The following is a 16,807-nucleotide window of genomic DNA, read 5'->3' on the forward strand; positions in this document are numbered from 1 at the left end:
CATGTGTGACCTTAGGCACGTACATAACCTATTTTTGTTCATTTTCTCTCTCATTCTTTTGGTGAGGAAGATTGGCCCTAACATCTCTTACTAATCTTCCTCTTTTTGTTTGAGGAAGATTGTTGCTGAGCTAACATCTATGCCAATCTTCCTCTATTTTATGTGGGATGCCACCACAGCGTGGCTTGATGAACAGTGCTAGGTCTGCTTTTGGGATCCAAACCTATGAACCCTGGGCCAGGCCACCAAAGTGGAATGCGCGAACTTAACCACTATGCCACTGGGCTGGCCCCTGTTTTCTCATTTTTAAAAGAGATAATAGATGAACACCCATCCTTTTGTATGTTTTATTTCAGACATAAAATAAGGTAGTGAATGTAAAAGCACTTCAAAAAGAACAAAATGCGATAAAATTTAAGAGAATATTATCCATGGCTTTGCTTAGGCATGATGGAGAGTTATAAATTAAAATTGTTCTTATATATCTAAGACCAACAGTATCAAATTGAGAAGAATATTAATATTTTAATGCCAAGCAAACAACATATTCATAACATGGCAAGCTATGATACAATTCTTTTTTTTTTTTATCCTGGGCCCTATCCTTAGAGATACTAAATATTTAATTGGTCTGGGGTGGCCTTTAGGGAATTAGTAACCTTCAAAAGCTCTCTAGATGACTTTTTAAATTGTTTTAATAAAAATTATATATGTAAGGTGTACAACACAATGATTTGGTGTGCATATGCATAGTGAAATGATTACTACAGTGAAGCTAATTAACATATCATCCCTCTCACATAGTTACCATTTTTTTCTGTGATGAGACCACCTGAAATCTACTCTCTTAGCAAATTTCCAATATTCAATACAGCATTATTAGCTATAGTTATCATGCTATACATTAGATCTCGATACTTATTCATCCTATATAACTGAACTTTGTACCCTTTGACCAATATCTCCAAATTTCCCCCACTTACCCATCTGTGGTGACCACATTCTATTCTCTGCTTCTGTGTATTCAACTTCTTCAGATTCCATATGTAAATGCAATCATGCAGTTTCTTTCTTTCTGTGTCAGGCTTATTTCACTTAGCAAAAGATCCTCCAGGTTCATCCATGTTGCTGCAAATAACAAAAAAAGTGCATATATGTATACCTGTTTTTGTATCTCACAATTTACATATTCCTCTATGCATATCACAATTTCTTCATCCATTCATCCATCGATGAACACTTAAGGTTGCTTCTGTAGCTTGGTGATTGTCAATAATACTGCAAAGAACATGGGAGCACAGGTATCTTTTCGAGATACTGAATTCCTTTCCTTTGGATATATACCCAGAAGACGGACTGTTGGATCATATGTTAGCTCTATTTTTAGTTTTTTGAGGAAGCTCTACACTGTTTTCTATAATGGCTGTACCAATTTACATTCCCGCCAACAGTGTACAAGAGTTCCCTTTCTTCCACATCCTGCCAACACTTGTTACCTTGAATTCTTTTGCTAATTGCTATCCTAACAGTTGTGAGGTGATATTTCATTGTGGTTTTGATGTGCATTTCCCTGATGATCAGGGATGTCAAGAGTCTTTTCATATAGCTGTTGGCCATTTGTATGTCTTATTTGGGAAAATCTGTATTAGAATCTTTTGGCTATTTTTTTTTTAATTGGCTGTTTGGGTTTTTTTTTTTTTTTTTTTTTTGCTATTGAGTTGTGTAAGTTCTTAAATATTTTGGATATTAACCCTTTATCAGATATATGATTTGCAAATATTTTTTCTTATCCCGTTGGTTGGTTTTTAATTTTGTTGATTGTTTCCTTTTCTGTTCAGAAACTTGATAATTTGATGTAGTCCCACTTCCTTATTTTTTCTTTTGTTGCCTAAACTTTTAATGTCATACCCCAAAATTCATTGCCACGGCCAATGTAAAAGAGCTTTTTCCTTATGTTTCTTATAGGAGTTTTATGGTTTCAAGTCTCACATTTAAATTAATCCATTTAGAGTTAAATTTTTTGCATGGTGCAAGATAAGAGTCCAGTTTCATTCTTTTGCATATGGATATCCAATTTTCCAAGCATCATTTATCAAAGAGACTATCCTTTCCCAATTGTGTATTCTTGGCACTGTTTAAAAGCAGTTGACCATCTACACCTAGATTTATTTCCGGACTCTCTATTCTGTTCCATTGGTCTCTGTGTCTGTTTTTATACCTATGCCATATTGTTTTGATTACTTTATCTTTGTTTTTTGGGGTGTTTTTGTAAAGATTGGCACCTGAGCTAACATCTGTTGCCAATCTTCTTTTTTCTCCTTCTCCTTCTCCTTCTTCCCCCTTCCCCTTCTCCGTCTCCCCCCCAAAGCCCACCAGTATATAGTTATATATTCTAGTTGTGGGTCCCTCTAGCTGTGGCATGTGGGATGCCGCCTCAGCATGGCATGACGAGTGGTGCCACGTCCGCACCCAGGATCCAAACCAGCAAACCCCTGGGCTGCCAAAGCAGAGCACGCAAACTTAACCACTCGGCCATGGGGCCCACGCCTGATTACTATATCTTTGTAATATAATAAAAAAAGCAGAAATTGTGATGCCTCTGGCTTTGTTCTTCTTTCTCAAGACTGTCCTGGCTATTTGGGATCTTCTGTGGTTCCATATAAATTTTAGAATTGTTTTTTCTATTTCTGTGGAAAATGCCATTGGAATTTTGATGGGAATTGCATTGAATCTGTCGATTGCTTTGGGTAGCAGGGACATTTTAATAATAGTAATTCTTCCAATACATGAACATGAGATATCTTCCCGTTTGTTTATGTCTTCAATTTTTTATTGGTGTTTCATAGTCATCAGTGTATAGATCTTTCAACTACTTGGTTAAATGTATTCTTAAGTATTTTATTCTTTTTGATGCAATCACAAATAGGATAATTTTCTTGATTTCCTTTGTGGATAGACCATTGTTGGTGTAAAGAGATGCAACTGATTTTTGCATGTTAATATTTTATCTTGCAACTTTACTGAATTTCTTTATTAGTTTTAACAATTTTTTATTGGTCTTTAGCGTTTTCTACATGTAGGATCATGTCATCTACAAGCAGAGATCATTTACTTCTTCCTTCCCAATATGAAGGCATTTTATTTCTTCTTATCTAATTGCTCTGGTGAGGACTTCTAATACCATCTTAAACAGAAGTGGTGAGAGTAGGCATCCTTGCTTTGTGTTAGATCTGCCTTGCAGATCCTAGAGAAGAAAGCACTCAGTTTTTCCTATTAATTATGATGTTAGCTGTAAGCTTTTCATAAATGGTCTTTATTGTGTTGAGGAAATTTTGTTTTATATCTATTTTGCTCAGATTTTTTTTATCACAAATGGATACTGAATGTTGTCAGATGCTTTTTCTGCATCTATTGAGATGATTATGCAGTTTCTATTGTTCATTAACTTAATATGGTGTATTACATTGACTGATTTGTGTATGTTAAACCAAACTTACATCCCAGGGATAAATCCCAATTTATAATATTTTTGATGTATTGTTGAATTTGATTGGCTAGTATTTTATTGAGGATTATTGCCTCTGTATTCATCAGAGATATTGGCCTGTTGTTTACTTTTCTTGTGGTGCCTTTGTCTAGCTTTGGTATCAGGATGATGCTGGCCTGATAAAATAAGTTTGAAAGCATTTCTTCTAGTATTTTTGGAAAACTTTAAGAAATATTGGCATTAATTCTTCTTTGGATGTTTGGTAAGGTTTAGCCATGAAGCCATCTGGTCATGGGCTTCTCTTTATTGCAAGATTTGTTATTACTATGTCAATATTCTTATTTGTTGTTGGTCTGTTCAGGCTTTCTTGATTCAGTCTTGGTAGATTATACATTTCTAGGAATTTATCCATTTCTTCTAGGTTGTCCAATTTCTTCTAATATAATTGTTCACAATAGTCCCTTATGATCATTTTATGTCTGAGGCATCCATTGTAATGTTTTCTCTTTTATTTCTGATAGTATGTATTTGAATCTTCTCTCTTTTTTTTGGTAAGTCTAGATAAGTTTGTCACATTTATTTTTAAAAAAACAACTAATAATTTTGTTGATTTTTTCCTATTGTTTTTCTATTCTTTATTTCTGCTCTGATCTTTATTACTTCCTTCTCTCTGTTAAGTTTGAGTTTAGTTTGTTGTTCTTTCTCTAGTTTGTTGAAGTGTAAAGAAGGTTGTTTATTTTAGATCTTTCTTCTTTTTTAATGTAGGCATTTTTATCACTATATACTTCTTTCTTGGTACTACTTTTGATGCATCCCATAAGCTTTGGTATATTTTAATTTTCATTTATCTCAAGGTTTTTTAAATACTCTTGATTTCCTCTTCGACTGAGTTTTTGTTCAAGATTATTTAATTTAGTTTCCATGTATTTGTGAATTTTCCCATTTTCTTGCTGTTATTGATTTCTAGTTTCATTCTATTGTGGTTGGGAAGATACTTGGTATGATTTCAATCTCCTTAAATTTGTTAAGATTTGTTTTGTGATCCAATATGTGATCTATCCCAGAGTGTCCTATACACACTTAAGAAGAATGCGTATTCTTCTGCTATTGGGTGGAAAAGCTCTATATATGTCTGTTTTAGGTTCATTTGGTCTATCGTCTTGTTCAGGTCCACTGTTTCTTTATTGATTTTCTTTCTGGATGTTCTATCCATTATTGAAAGTGAGTTACTGAAGTCTCTTACTATTATTATATTACTGTCAAATTCTACTTACAGATCTGTCAATATTTGTTTTACATATTTAGGATCTCTGATGTTGGGTGCATATATATTTACAATTGATATATCTTCTGGTTGAATTGACCCTCTTATCATTACATAATGACTTTCTTGTTCTCTAGAGACGGTTTTTGACTTAAAGTCTACTTTGCCTGATACTCATCATAGCCACTCTTGCTTTCTTTTGGTTATCATTTGCATGGAACTTTTTTTCACTTTCACTTTCATCCTTTCAATTTCAGCCTATGTTTGTTCTTGGATCCAAAGTGAATTTCTTGTAAACAGCACACATTTGGCTCTTGGTTTTTTATCCATTCAGCAATTCCATGTCTTTTTATTGGAGAGTTTATTTCATTTACACTTAAAGTGATTATTGATAGAGAAGAATTTATTATTGCTATTTTTTACTGTTTTTGTTTGTCTTGTACTTCCTTTGTCCCTCCTTTTCTCTCTAACTGCCTTTGTGTTTCATTGTTTTCTTGTATTTATAAGATTTTTTCCTTTCTCTTTTTATTTGTGTAACTTCTATAGGTATTTCTTTGTGATTACCATGAAGCTTACATACAATATCTTACAGTTATAACAGTCTATTTTAAGCTAACAATTTCACTTGCAAACAAGAATTCTCAGCTTTTACCTCTCCTTCCACCTTTTATGCTATTGATGTCACAATTTAAATGTATCTATATTACGTACCCACAAACATAATTTTGTTATAGTTGTTTCTAATACTTTTGTGTTTTGACTCTTATAGTAGAATTAAAAGCAATTTTCCCACGACTATTATAATAATAAAGTATCCTGTTTTGATTCTATATTTACCTTTACCAATAATTTTCAGACATTCTTATGCTCTTGGGATGACACAATTCTTATATAATTAAGATGTCATACTTATTTTAATACTTTGCAAGTGTCTCATGGACTAATTCACATCATGACTACTAATAACACTTTATAACAACTGAAAACACAGGTGTGATGACCATGTTAATTCTTAGGGCAAGTCATGAAAAATTGAGCATTATAGGGAAAACAAATGTCATAAAATCCCATTACAGAAATCTAAAAGAAAAGAGAAAATACTAGTTAGACACAAATCTAGGATAAGAAGTTAAAAAATATAATATTATAGAACAGTAAAACAAGAAGTTAAGGAAAAGGCAAATTCATTTTCCCTTTAAGTCACATAAGTTTACCTTGAAATAACTAAGTTCATTCAATTTTCAAAAATATTAAATAAAAATTTCCAGTAAATATGGAAATGATGTTTTTCTTCTTAGTGAGTAAGCATTTCATATTATCGAAGCACAGATACATGCTTCAGTTTGAAGTATCTTTCCACTTTCTATTTGTAAACTCAATATTTATATCAATTAGGTCCTTGGTATTTTTCATTTTATTTTTATAAATATTTTATTTTAATTTAAATAAACTGGTTTCATCTCTAATGTATTTTATTTATTCATTTTTTAAATTAATTAAATTTGGCAGTAACATTATTTTATAACTTTCAGGAGTACATAGTAATATATTTTGAAATCTGTGTAGATTACACCATTTTCAGCACCTAAAGACTAATTACAATGCATCCTCACACACATGTTCCTAATGATCCCTTTTGCCCACTTCCCTCCCCACTTCCTCTCTAGTAACCACTAATCCAATCTCTGTTGCTATGTGTTTGTTTGTCGTTGTTTTTATCTTCTACTTATGAGTGAGATCATATGGTATTTGTCTTTCTCCCTCTGACTTTTTTCACTTAACATAATACCCTCAACACGGACTTGAAGGCCCATCTATGTTGTCACAAATGGTCGGATTTCATCATTTCTGATAGTTGAGTAGTATTCCATTGTGCACATATACCACATCTTCTTTATCCATTCGTCGCTTGATGGGCACCTAGGTTGCTTCCAAGTCTTGGATATTGTGAATAATGCTGCAATGAACATAGGGGTGCAAGTATCTTGATGAATTTGTGTTTTCAAGTTCTTTGGATAAATACCCAGAGGGGAATAGCTGGATCATATGGTAGATCTCTTAATTTTCTGAGGAAACTCCATACTGTTTTCCATAGTGGCTGCACCAGTTTGCACTCCCACCAGCAGTGGATGAGGGTTCCCTTCTCTCCACATCCTCTCTAGCAGTTATTGTTTCTAGTCTTATTAATTATAGCCATTCTGACAGGAGTGAGGTAATACCTCAGTGTAGTTTTGATTTGCATTTCCCTGTTAGTTAATGATGTTGAACATCTTTTCATGTGCTTGTTGGCCATCCCCATATCTTCTTTGGAGAAATCTCTGTTCAGATATTTTTCTCGTTTTTTAATTTGGTTGTTAAGTTTTGTTGTTATTGAGATGTATGAATTCTTTGTATATTTTGGATATTAACTCCGTATCTGATATATGGTTTGCAAATATCTTCTCCCAATTTTTAGGTTGTCTTTTCATTTACTCGATTGTTTCCTTTGCTGTGTAGAAGCTTTTTAGTTTGATGTAGTACCATTTGTTCATTTTCTCTATTGTTTCCCTTGCTGGTCAGACATGGTATTTGAAAAAATGCTAAGACTGCTGCCAAAGAGCACATTGCCTATGTTTTCTTCTAGAAGTTTCATGGTTTCAGATCTTACATTCAAGACTTTAATCCATTTTGAGTTGATTTTTGTGCATGGTGTAAGATAATGGTCTACTTTCATTCTTTTGTATGTGACTGTCCTGTCTTCCCAACATCGTTTATTGAAGAGACTCTCCTTTCTATATTGTATGCTCTTGGCTCCCTTGTAGAAAATTAGCTGTCCATAAATGTGTGGGTTTATTTCTGGGTTCTCGATTCTGTTCCATTGATCTGTATATCTGTTTTTGTGCCAGTATCATACTGTTTGGGTTACTATAGCTTTGTAGTATAGTTGGTATAGTTTGAAATCAGAGAGTGTGATACCTCCAGCTTTGTTCTTTCTTCTCAAGATTCCTTTGGCTATTCAGGGTCTTCTGTTATTCCATATACATTTTAGGATTCTTTGTTCTATTTCTGTAAAAGATGTTGTTGGAACTTTGATAAGGATTGCACTGAATCTGTAGAGTGCTTTAGGAAGTATGGGCATTTTAACTATGTTAATACTTCCAATCCAAGAGCATGGACTATCTTTCCATTAATCTATCCATTTGTCTTCTATTTTTTTGTTTTTAAAACACTCTTTACCATTTTCATTTTCTTACGTCATTGTAATTTTATTTCTTAAATGGCTTTGTTCTTATTTGACATTAAGAATAGGACTTTGCTGAGGGAGAGAAACTTTCATTGACTTGCAGTGTGGTTTAAATGCCATTTACTTCTTTTGTAATTTTATTTCTGTTACATAATATATTAATTATGAAAAAACTCTCCCATAGGTTAATGTGAAAACAATTCAGTAAATTAAGACTCCTGAATTTATACAGAAACGAAAACTGTCACCACCAGCCCCCATCACCACCTAACCTGCCCAAAGTGGCACATGTTATCAATGCATGAGTAGCAATTCTTCAATGATTAATTATAGGATTATTTTGACATGAAAATGATCTTTTGCCAAAGTTCATCTACAACTCCAAATTTAGAATGTGTTTTTTCCTATATCAGTTAGTAAGATAGCAACAAGTAAAGATGAAAATCTGACTGCATACCAGAGAAAATAGTTTTAGGTTATACCTAGTAGGAAGGATGTAAGGATCCTTGAAACCATCTCACGAGAAAAGATAGCCTTACTTCTGTGAGGTTTACAGAATACCTGCTTTCATCCATGATAAAATTACTAGATCATTTAAGACACTCAGTGCATATATCACTGTGTATTAGAAAGAGAACAGAACAAGGAGCCAGGAAACCTGGAAGATCTGTTTTACCCCAAATTGGTTATATAACTTCTGGGCCTTGAATTCCTCACTGTAAAGGTATCAGGAAAATATTTTCGAGTATTAGCAGAGGTTTTTATTCCTTTTTATATTTTACTTCATTATTTTTTCTTTTGTTCAAAGATATTAGGACTCCAATGCTTCAGAGAAAAGGAAAACTACAAGCAAGCAATGGAGGGCAAAAGAAGATAATTCTAAGCTCATGAGTTGCAAAAGATATGAAATAGATATTTGAAGGCATAATTTCTAAACCACTCACATTTTCCCTCTGCTGCCTTTCCATTATTCTCCAGCCAAGAAGTTAAAATACTCTGGGCTAGAGAAAGGAGGAGAAGAAAATGATAGAATTAGACATTGGAAGGTATGTCTGAAAAATGGTGCTATTCTCTGATTCTTAGGAAAACAACACCTAGAGAATTATAGACTCAGAGAGAAGAGACCTAGTTCTTGCTTCCAGTGGGAACTAGGAAGGCAACAAGACTCCCTCCATTCTGGTCAGAGAGGCACATTATAATTCGTCAAAGATGGCTGAGCCCTGCTAAGCTTCCTACAACCACAGAGTAATTCAAGAGGGCACTTCTCTAATATCCCTTAGAGAGGAGTGGTGGACCTGCAGACACTTTGCCATCATTTAAAAAGGACTGATATCAGAGAACAATGGAACTTCAGACATCTCAGATGATGTAAGTGGATACAAATTTCAGTGGGCATATGGACAGATGATGGCAAAGGACCAGATATCATAGCCCTCCAAAAGCTTGTATTCTATACACAACTTCAAGAAGAATCATACAAAGAGGAACCATGATGGATCTAGAAATTCCTATTTCACTAAGAAAAACTTGATTAGACAGAGAAAACTCAGGTTAACTTTGCGCAACTAGGCAGAAATTGGCTTGAAACAGAGACAGAAAGAAAGAAAGGAAAAAGGAATTAATTATATTTTTAGTACACCGGAGTTTGTGCTGTGAGAAGTTAGTATCTATTATAAAAGTATTAGGTTACATAAATCAGTGGCTCTCAATGCCTCCTTTTTATTACAAATATTTTAATGCTCTCTTTTATAACCTGAATATAGATTACTAGATAAAACAAACTGCCCACACACATAGTTTTCAAAAATCTATATTATGTCCTATTTATAATATAAAAGAGAAATAAAGGTAAATTGCAATAATTTGATATGTACTTTAATATGTAAGGTTCATATAATTTCTACACAGAGCAATGAAGTGAGGTGAAGCAGTCATAGTGAAGTGGCTAATATCTCCACCAACATGCAAGGTCACCATGAATGGACAGCCACAAACACACCCTAATATAACTATGTTAATTAGAAATTCAAACACTATGAGAAGTGTAGCGGTTGATTAAATAATTTGTCAAAAAGCTGAAGAAGTTAATTTTTGTGTATGGTGTAAGATAATGGTCTATTCTCATTCTTCTGCATGTGGCTGTCCAGTTTTGTCAACACCATTTATTGAAGAGACTTTCTTTTCTCCATTCTATGTTCTTCGCTCCCTTGTTGAAAATTTGCTGTCCATAGATGTGTGGGTTTATTTCTGGGTTCTCAGTTTTGTTCCATTTATCTGTGTCTCTGTTTTTGTGCCAATATCATACTGTTTTGGTTACTATAGCTTTGTAGTATATTTTGAAATCAAAGAGTGTGATACCTCCATCTCTGTTCTTTTTGTCAGGATTCCTTTGGCTATTCAGGTCTTTTGTTGTTCCATATAGATTTTAGAATTTTTTGTCCTATTTCTGTGAAAAACATCATTGGAACATTGACAGAGATTGTATTGAATCCATAGATTGCTTTAGAAAGTATGGACATTTTAACTATGTTAATTCATCCAATCCAAGAGCACAGAATGTCTTTCTATTTCTTTGTGTCTTCTTCAATTTCTTTCAAAAATGTTTTATACTTTTCAGTGTACAGGTCTTTCACCTCTTTGGTTAAATTTACTCCTGGGTATCTTATACTTTTCACTCCAATGGTAAATGGGACTGTATTCTTAATTTCTCTTTCTGCTACCTCACTGTTAGTGTATAGAAACACAATTGATTTTTGTATGTTGATTTTGTATCCTGAAACTTTACCATATTCATCTATTATTTCCAAAAGTTTTTTGGTGGATTCTTTAGGGTTTTCTATAAATAAAATCATATCATCTTGAAGGAGCGACAGTTTCGCTTCTTCCTTTCCAATTTGGATCCTTCTTATTTCTTTTTCTTGCCTGATTGCTCTGGCTAGGACTTCCATAACTATGTTAAATAGGAAGGGTGAAAGTGGCATCCTTGTCTGGTTCCTGTTCTTAGAGGGATAGCTTTCAGTTTTTCCTCATTGAGAATGATATTTGCTGTGGGTTTGTCATATATGGCCTTTATGATGTTGAGGTACTTTCCCTCTATACCCATTTTATTCAGAGTTTTCTTCATAAATGAATGCTGTAGCTGTATCTTGTCAAATGCTTTCTCTGCATCTATTGAGACGACCACGTGGGGTTTTTGCTTCACGTTTTTTAATGTACCATATCACAATTGATTGATTTGTGGATATTGAGGCATCCCTGTACCCCTGGAATAAATCTCACTTCATTGTGGTGTATCATCTTTTAATGTATTGTTATATTTGATTTGCTAGTATTTTGTTGAGGATTTTTGCATTGATGTTCATCAGTGATATTGGCCTGTAATTTTGTGTTTTTGTGTTGTCCCTCTCTGGTTTTGGTATCACCGTAATTCTGTCCTCGTAGAATGAGTTAGGAAGCTTCTCCTTCTCTTCAAATTTTTGGAAGAGTTTGAGAAATATAAGTATTAAATCTTCTTTGAATGTTTGGTAGAATTTACCAAGGAAGCTTTCTGTTCCAGGATTTTTATTTTTGGGGAGACGTTTGATTATTGGTTGATCTCCTTACTGGTGATTGGTCTATTCAAATTCTCTGTTTCTTCTTGATTCTGTTTTGGAAGATTGCATGATTCTAAGAATTTATCGATTTTTTTCTAGATTACCCAATTTACTGGCATATAGCTTTTTGTAGGGGTCTCCTATAATCTTTTGTATTTCTCAGATGTCCCTTGTAATTTCTCCTTTTTCATTTCTGATTTTATTTATTTGAGCCTTCTCTCTTTTTTCCTGGTGAGTCTAGCTAAATGTTTGTCAATTTTCTTTATATTTTCAACGAACCAGCTCTTCGTTTCATTGATTTTTTCTATTGTTTTAGTATCTATTTCATTTATTTCCAATCTGATTTTTATTATTTCCCTCCTTCTAATGAGTTTTGGCTTTGTTTGCTCTTTTTATAGTTCCTTTAGGTGAACTGTTCGATTGTTTATTTGAGATTTTCATTGTTTATGGACATAGGCCTGTATTGCTATAAACTTCCCTCTTAGAATCACTTTTGTTATATCCCATAAATTTAGGCATGTCATATTTTCATTTTCATTTGTCTCCAGATATTTTTTGAATTCTCCTTTGATTTATTCATTGACCCAACTATTGTTCAGTAGCATTTTGTCTAATCCTCACATTTTTGTGACTTTTCCAATTCTATTCCTGTAGTTGATTTTTAGTTTCATACCATTGTGGTCAGGAAACATGCTCAGTATTATTTCAGTCTTTTTTACTTTATTGAGAGTTGTTTTGTGGCCGAAATGTGATCTATCCTGGAGAATGTTCCATATGCATTGGAAAAGAATGTGTATTCTACAGGTTTTGGATGGAATGTTCTGTATATGTCTACTAAGTCCATCTGGTCTAATGTGTAATTTAAGGCCAATGTTTCCTTGTTGATCTACTGTTTGGATGATCTACCCATTGGTGTAAACGGAATGTTAAAGTCTCTGACTATTATTGTGTCACTGCCTATTTCACCATTTATGTCTGTTAATAGTTGCTTTGTATATTTAGGTGCTCCTTTTGGCTGCATCAATATTTATAAGTGTTATATCCTCTTCTTGTTGGATTGTTCCCTTTATCATTATGTAGTACACTCCTTTGTCTCTTGTTACAGTTTTTGTTTTAAAGTCTATTTTGTCTGATATAAGTATTGCTACCCCAGCTTTCTTTTAATTACCATTGCATTTCTTTTTCCATCCATTCACTTTCACTTTGTGAGTGTCTTTAATTCTGAAGTGTGTCTCATATGCAGCATCTAAATGAGTCTTGTCTTTTTATCCAATCTTCCACCTTATGCCTTTTGACTGGAGCACTTAGTCCCTTGCGATTGAAAGTAGCTATTGATACATATGTACTTATTGCCATTTTGTTACTTTTTTTCTTGTTTTTTTAGAAGTTCTTCTCTGTTCCATTCTTCTTCTCTTGCTCTGTTCTCTTGTGGTTTGATGGCTTTCTTTGTTTGGGGTCCTTTCTCTTAATTTTGGGGGTATTTATTGTAGGTTTCTGGTTTGTGATTATCATGAGGTTCATATATAATAACCTACGTATATAGCTATCTATATTAAGTTGGTGGGTCTCAAGTTTGACCTTTTGCTAAAAGCTCTACTCTTTTACTCCCCTCCCCCCACACTTTATGTTTTTGATATCATATTTATCCTCTTTTTTTGTGCTTTTGTACCTGTTACCATCTTACCATGGAAATAGATCATTTTAGCACTTTTGTGTTTTGACTTTCATATTAGCTTGATGTGTAGCTGACCTGCCACCTTTACTGTGTATTTGCCTTTACCAGTTATTTTATTTATTGATTGATAATTTTGTTGTTCCTATTTATGTTCTTTTCTTTTCCACTTAAATAAGTCCCTTTAGCATTTCTTGTAAGGCTGGCTTCTTGGTAATAAACTCCTTTAATTTTTCCTTGTCTTGGATACCCTTTATCTCTCCTTCCATTCTGAATGATAACCTTGCCCTGTAGAGTATTCTTGGCTGTAGATATTTTCCTTTCTGCACTTTAAATATATTGTGCCTCTCCCTTCCAGCATATAAGGTTTCCACTGAGAAGTCAGCTGATAGCCTTATGGGGTTTCCTTTGTACATAACTTGTTGCCTTTCTCTTGCAGCTTTTAGGATTCTCTCTTTATCTTTAACTCTTGATATTTTAATTAAAATGTGTCTTGGTGTGGGCCTCTTTAGCTTTATCTTGTTTCGTGCTCTCTGTGCTTCTCATACCTGGGTGTCTCTTTCCTTCTTTAGGTTAGGAAAGTTTTCAACTGTTATTTCTTCTAATAGATTCTCTGGCCCTTTGTCTCTCTCTTCTTCTGGGACACAAAATACAGATGTTAGTGCACTTGATGTTGTCCCAGAGGTCACTTAGACTGTCTTTTTTCTTTATAATTCTTTTTTACTTTATCTTTTCAATGTGACTAATTTCCTCTAGTCTTTTGCCTAGCTCTCTGATCCATTCTTCTGCATCATCTACTCTGTTATTGAGTCCCTCTACTGAATTTTTCATTACCATTACTCTATTCTTCATTTCCGATTGGTTTTTGTATTTTCCAATTCTTTCTTGAAGTTCTCACTGAATTCATCCATTCTTGTCCGAAGATCATTGAGCATGCTTATGCCTATTAGTTTGTATTCTTTATCAGCTAGACTATTTATCTCTGTTCCATTTAGTTCTTTTTATGAGGATTTATCCTGTTCCATTATTTGGAACATATTCCTGTGTCTCCTCATTTTGCCTCTTTCTCTGTGCTTATATCTACGTATTAGGTAGATTAGCTACAACTCTCAATCATGAAGAGGTGGCCTTGTGGAAGAGGTGCCCTATGAGGCCCAGCTGTGTGCTTCCTTCTCATCACCAGTTCCAAATGTTCCAGGAGTTTGCCCTGTATGAGCTACATATGTCCTTCTGTTGTGGCAGGGTAGCTCTTGCTGCAGATGCATGGGGAGGCTAGATTGTCTCCCTGGCTGGCTGGTTGTAATGCTCAGTTCTGTGCAGCTGCAATGGTCCCTTCAGTCACTTTACCAGGCATGGGGAGCCCCATTAAAGCTGGCTGCAATGTCTAATAGCACATTTCTGCTGCAGTTTGTCTAAGTGAGTAGGCCCCCAGCATGGCTGATTGCTAGGCTCAGGGCTTACAATTGCTGTAGGCCTCAGGTCTGCAAAGCTATAGTCAGCTCTTTCAGGAGTGCAGCTGGGTGGGGCTGTCCAAAGGAGTGGCAGCATACAATTGTTTCAGGTGTTGGAAAGTGGGTCCAAACTTCTATGTGGCTGTTTGAGAAATATAAGTCTGCTGCAGCTGAGGAAACCATCAACAGAATGAAAAGACAACCTGACAATCAGGAGAAGATATTTGCAAACCATATATCTGATAACAGGTTAATATCTAAAATATATAAAGAACTCAGATATCTCAACCACAAAAATACTAACAACTCAATTAAAAAATGGACAAAAGATCTGAACAGACATTTTTCCAAAGAAGCTATACAGATGGCCAACAGGCACATGAAAAGATCTCCAACATCACTAATTACTAGAGAAATTAAAATCAAAACTAAAATGAAAATCAAAACCTTACACCTGTCAGAATGGCTATAATTAATAAGACAAGAAATAATAACCTTTGGAGAGGATGTGGAGAAAAAGGATCTCTCATACACTGCTGGTGGGTGTGCAAACTGGTACAGCCACTATGGAAAACAGTACGGAGTCCCTCAAAAAATTAAGAATAGAACTATCATCTGATCCAGCTATTCCACTACTGAGTATTTATCCGAAGAACATGAAAACACAAATGTGTAAAGATATATGCTCCTCTACGTTCATTGCAGCATTATTCACAAGACTTGGTAGCAACCTATGTGACCATCAATGGATGATGGGATAAAGAAGATGTGTTATACATACACAATGAAATACGACTCAGTCATAAAAAAGGTGAAATCTGGCCACTTGTGAGAACATAGATGAACCTTGAGGGTATTATGCTAAGTGAAACAAGTCAGAGGGAGAAAGTCAAACACTATATGATCTCACTCATAAATAGAAAATTAAAAACAACAACAAACAAACACATAGAGACAGAGATTGGATTTGTGGTTACCAGAGGGGAAGAGGGAGGGAGGAGAGTGAAAGTGGTGATTCATACACGTGTATGGTGTTGGATGGTAATTAGTCTTTGGGTGGTGAACATGATGCAGTCCAACAGAAATTGACATATAATGATGTAGATGTGAAATTTATATCATGTATAAACCAATGTTACCTCAATAGAAAAAATTAACAACAACAGGAAGAAAAAAGCTGAAGAAGTCCTGGAAATGAACAGGAAAAAATAAAAGGTAAACCTTTTCTTGATTTACACTGTACTTTCATACCTTGAATATAGACAAATTTTACACTTTCCCACTCTTTTCATATAGTATCACTGGTCCCCTTGCACTCTACCCTCTAAAATTCCAGTATCAACCCCAGTCATTTTTGTTGTAATTGTTTTTTTCTTTTAGTTTTTGGAATTTTTGAAGATAAACTCTTATTGAAATAGAATACACATAAAGACAAGTGTACAAATCCTAAGCATACAACTTGATGAATTTTCACAGAGTTAATACACCAGGATAATTAACACCCAGGTCAAGAAACATTATATTAACAGCACCCATGAAGCTCCCATCCTAGTCCCGATGCCTGCACAAAAGTAAACTTTATTCTGATTTCTAATAACATAGATTAATTTTGCCAATTTTGAATCTTATACATAGAGTCCTGTCACTTAACAACGGGGATATGTTCTGCAAAACTCATCATTAGGTGATTTGATAGTTATGCAAACATCACAGATTCTACTAACACAAATCTAGATAGTATAGCCTACTACACACTTAGAACATATGGTTCTGATCTTATACAACTGCCATCATATATATGGCCAGTCATTGACTGAAGCATCGTTGTGCAGAGCTTGACTGTAGAGGAACTCATTTGATATTTAGTCTTTGGTGTCTGGCTTCTTTTATTCAACATTATAGCTATGAAATTCATCCCTGTTGTTGCAGGTAGTAATAGTCTCTTAATTCTCATTGCTATATACTATTCCATTGCATGAATATATTACAATTCATTTATGCATTATACTGTTGACAATATTTGGGTAATTCCCAGTTTGGGACTACTAGAAGATAGTGCTTCTATGAACATTCTCAGACATATCTTTTGGTGAACGTATGATTACATTTTGTTGGGT

General features: G+C 34.3%; 1 long non-coding RNA gene across 3 annotated transcripts in view; it reads right to left on the reverse strand.

Moving 5' to 3' along the window:
* Nucleotides 1-16,807, reverse strand: part of LOC102149829 (uncharacterized) — a 100,401-nt gene that overhangs the window by 80,713 nt on the left and 2,881 nt on the right. For all 3 annotated transcript variants that reach the window (XR_288628.4, XR_011427689.1, XR_011427688.1), the window contains exon 2: nt 984-1,128. This is a non-coding gene — a long non-coding RNA (uncharacterized lncRNA). The remainder of the gene's footprint in view (nt 1-983; nt 1,129-16,807) is intronic.

Source organism: Equus caballus, chromosome 17 (assembly GCF_041296265.1).
Source record: "Equus caballus isolate H_3958 breed thoroughbred chromosome 17, TB-T2T, whole genome shotgun sequence".
Taxonomy (NCBI): domain Eukaryota; kingdom Metazoa; phylum Chordata; class Mammalia; order Perissodactyla; family Equidae; genus Equus; species Equus caballus.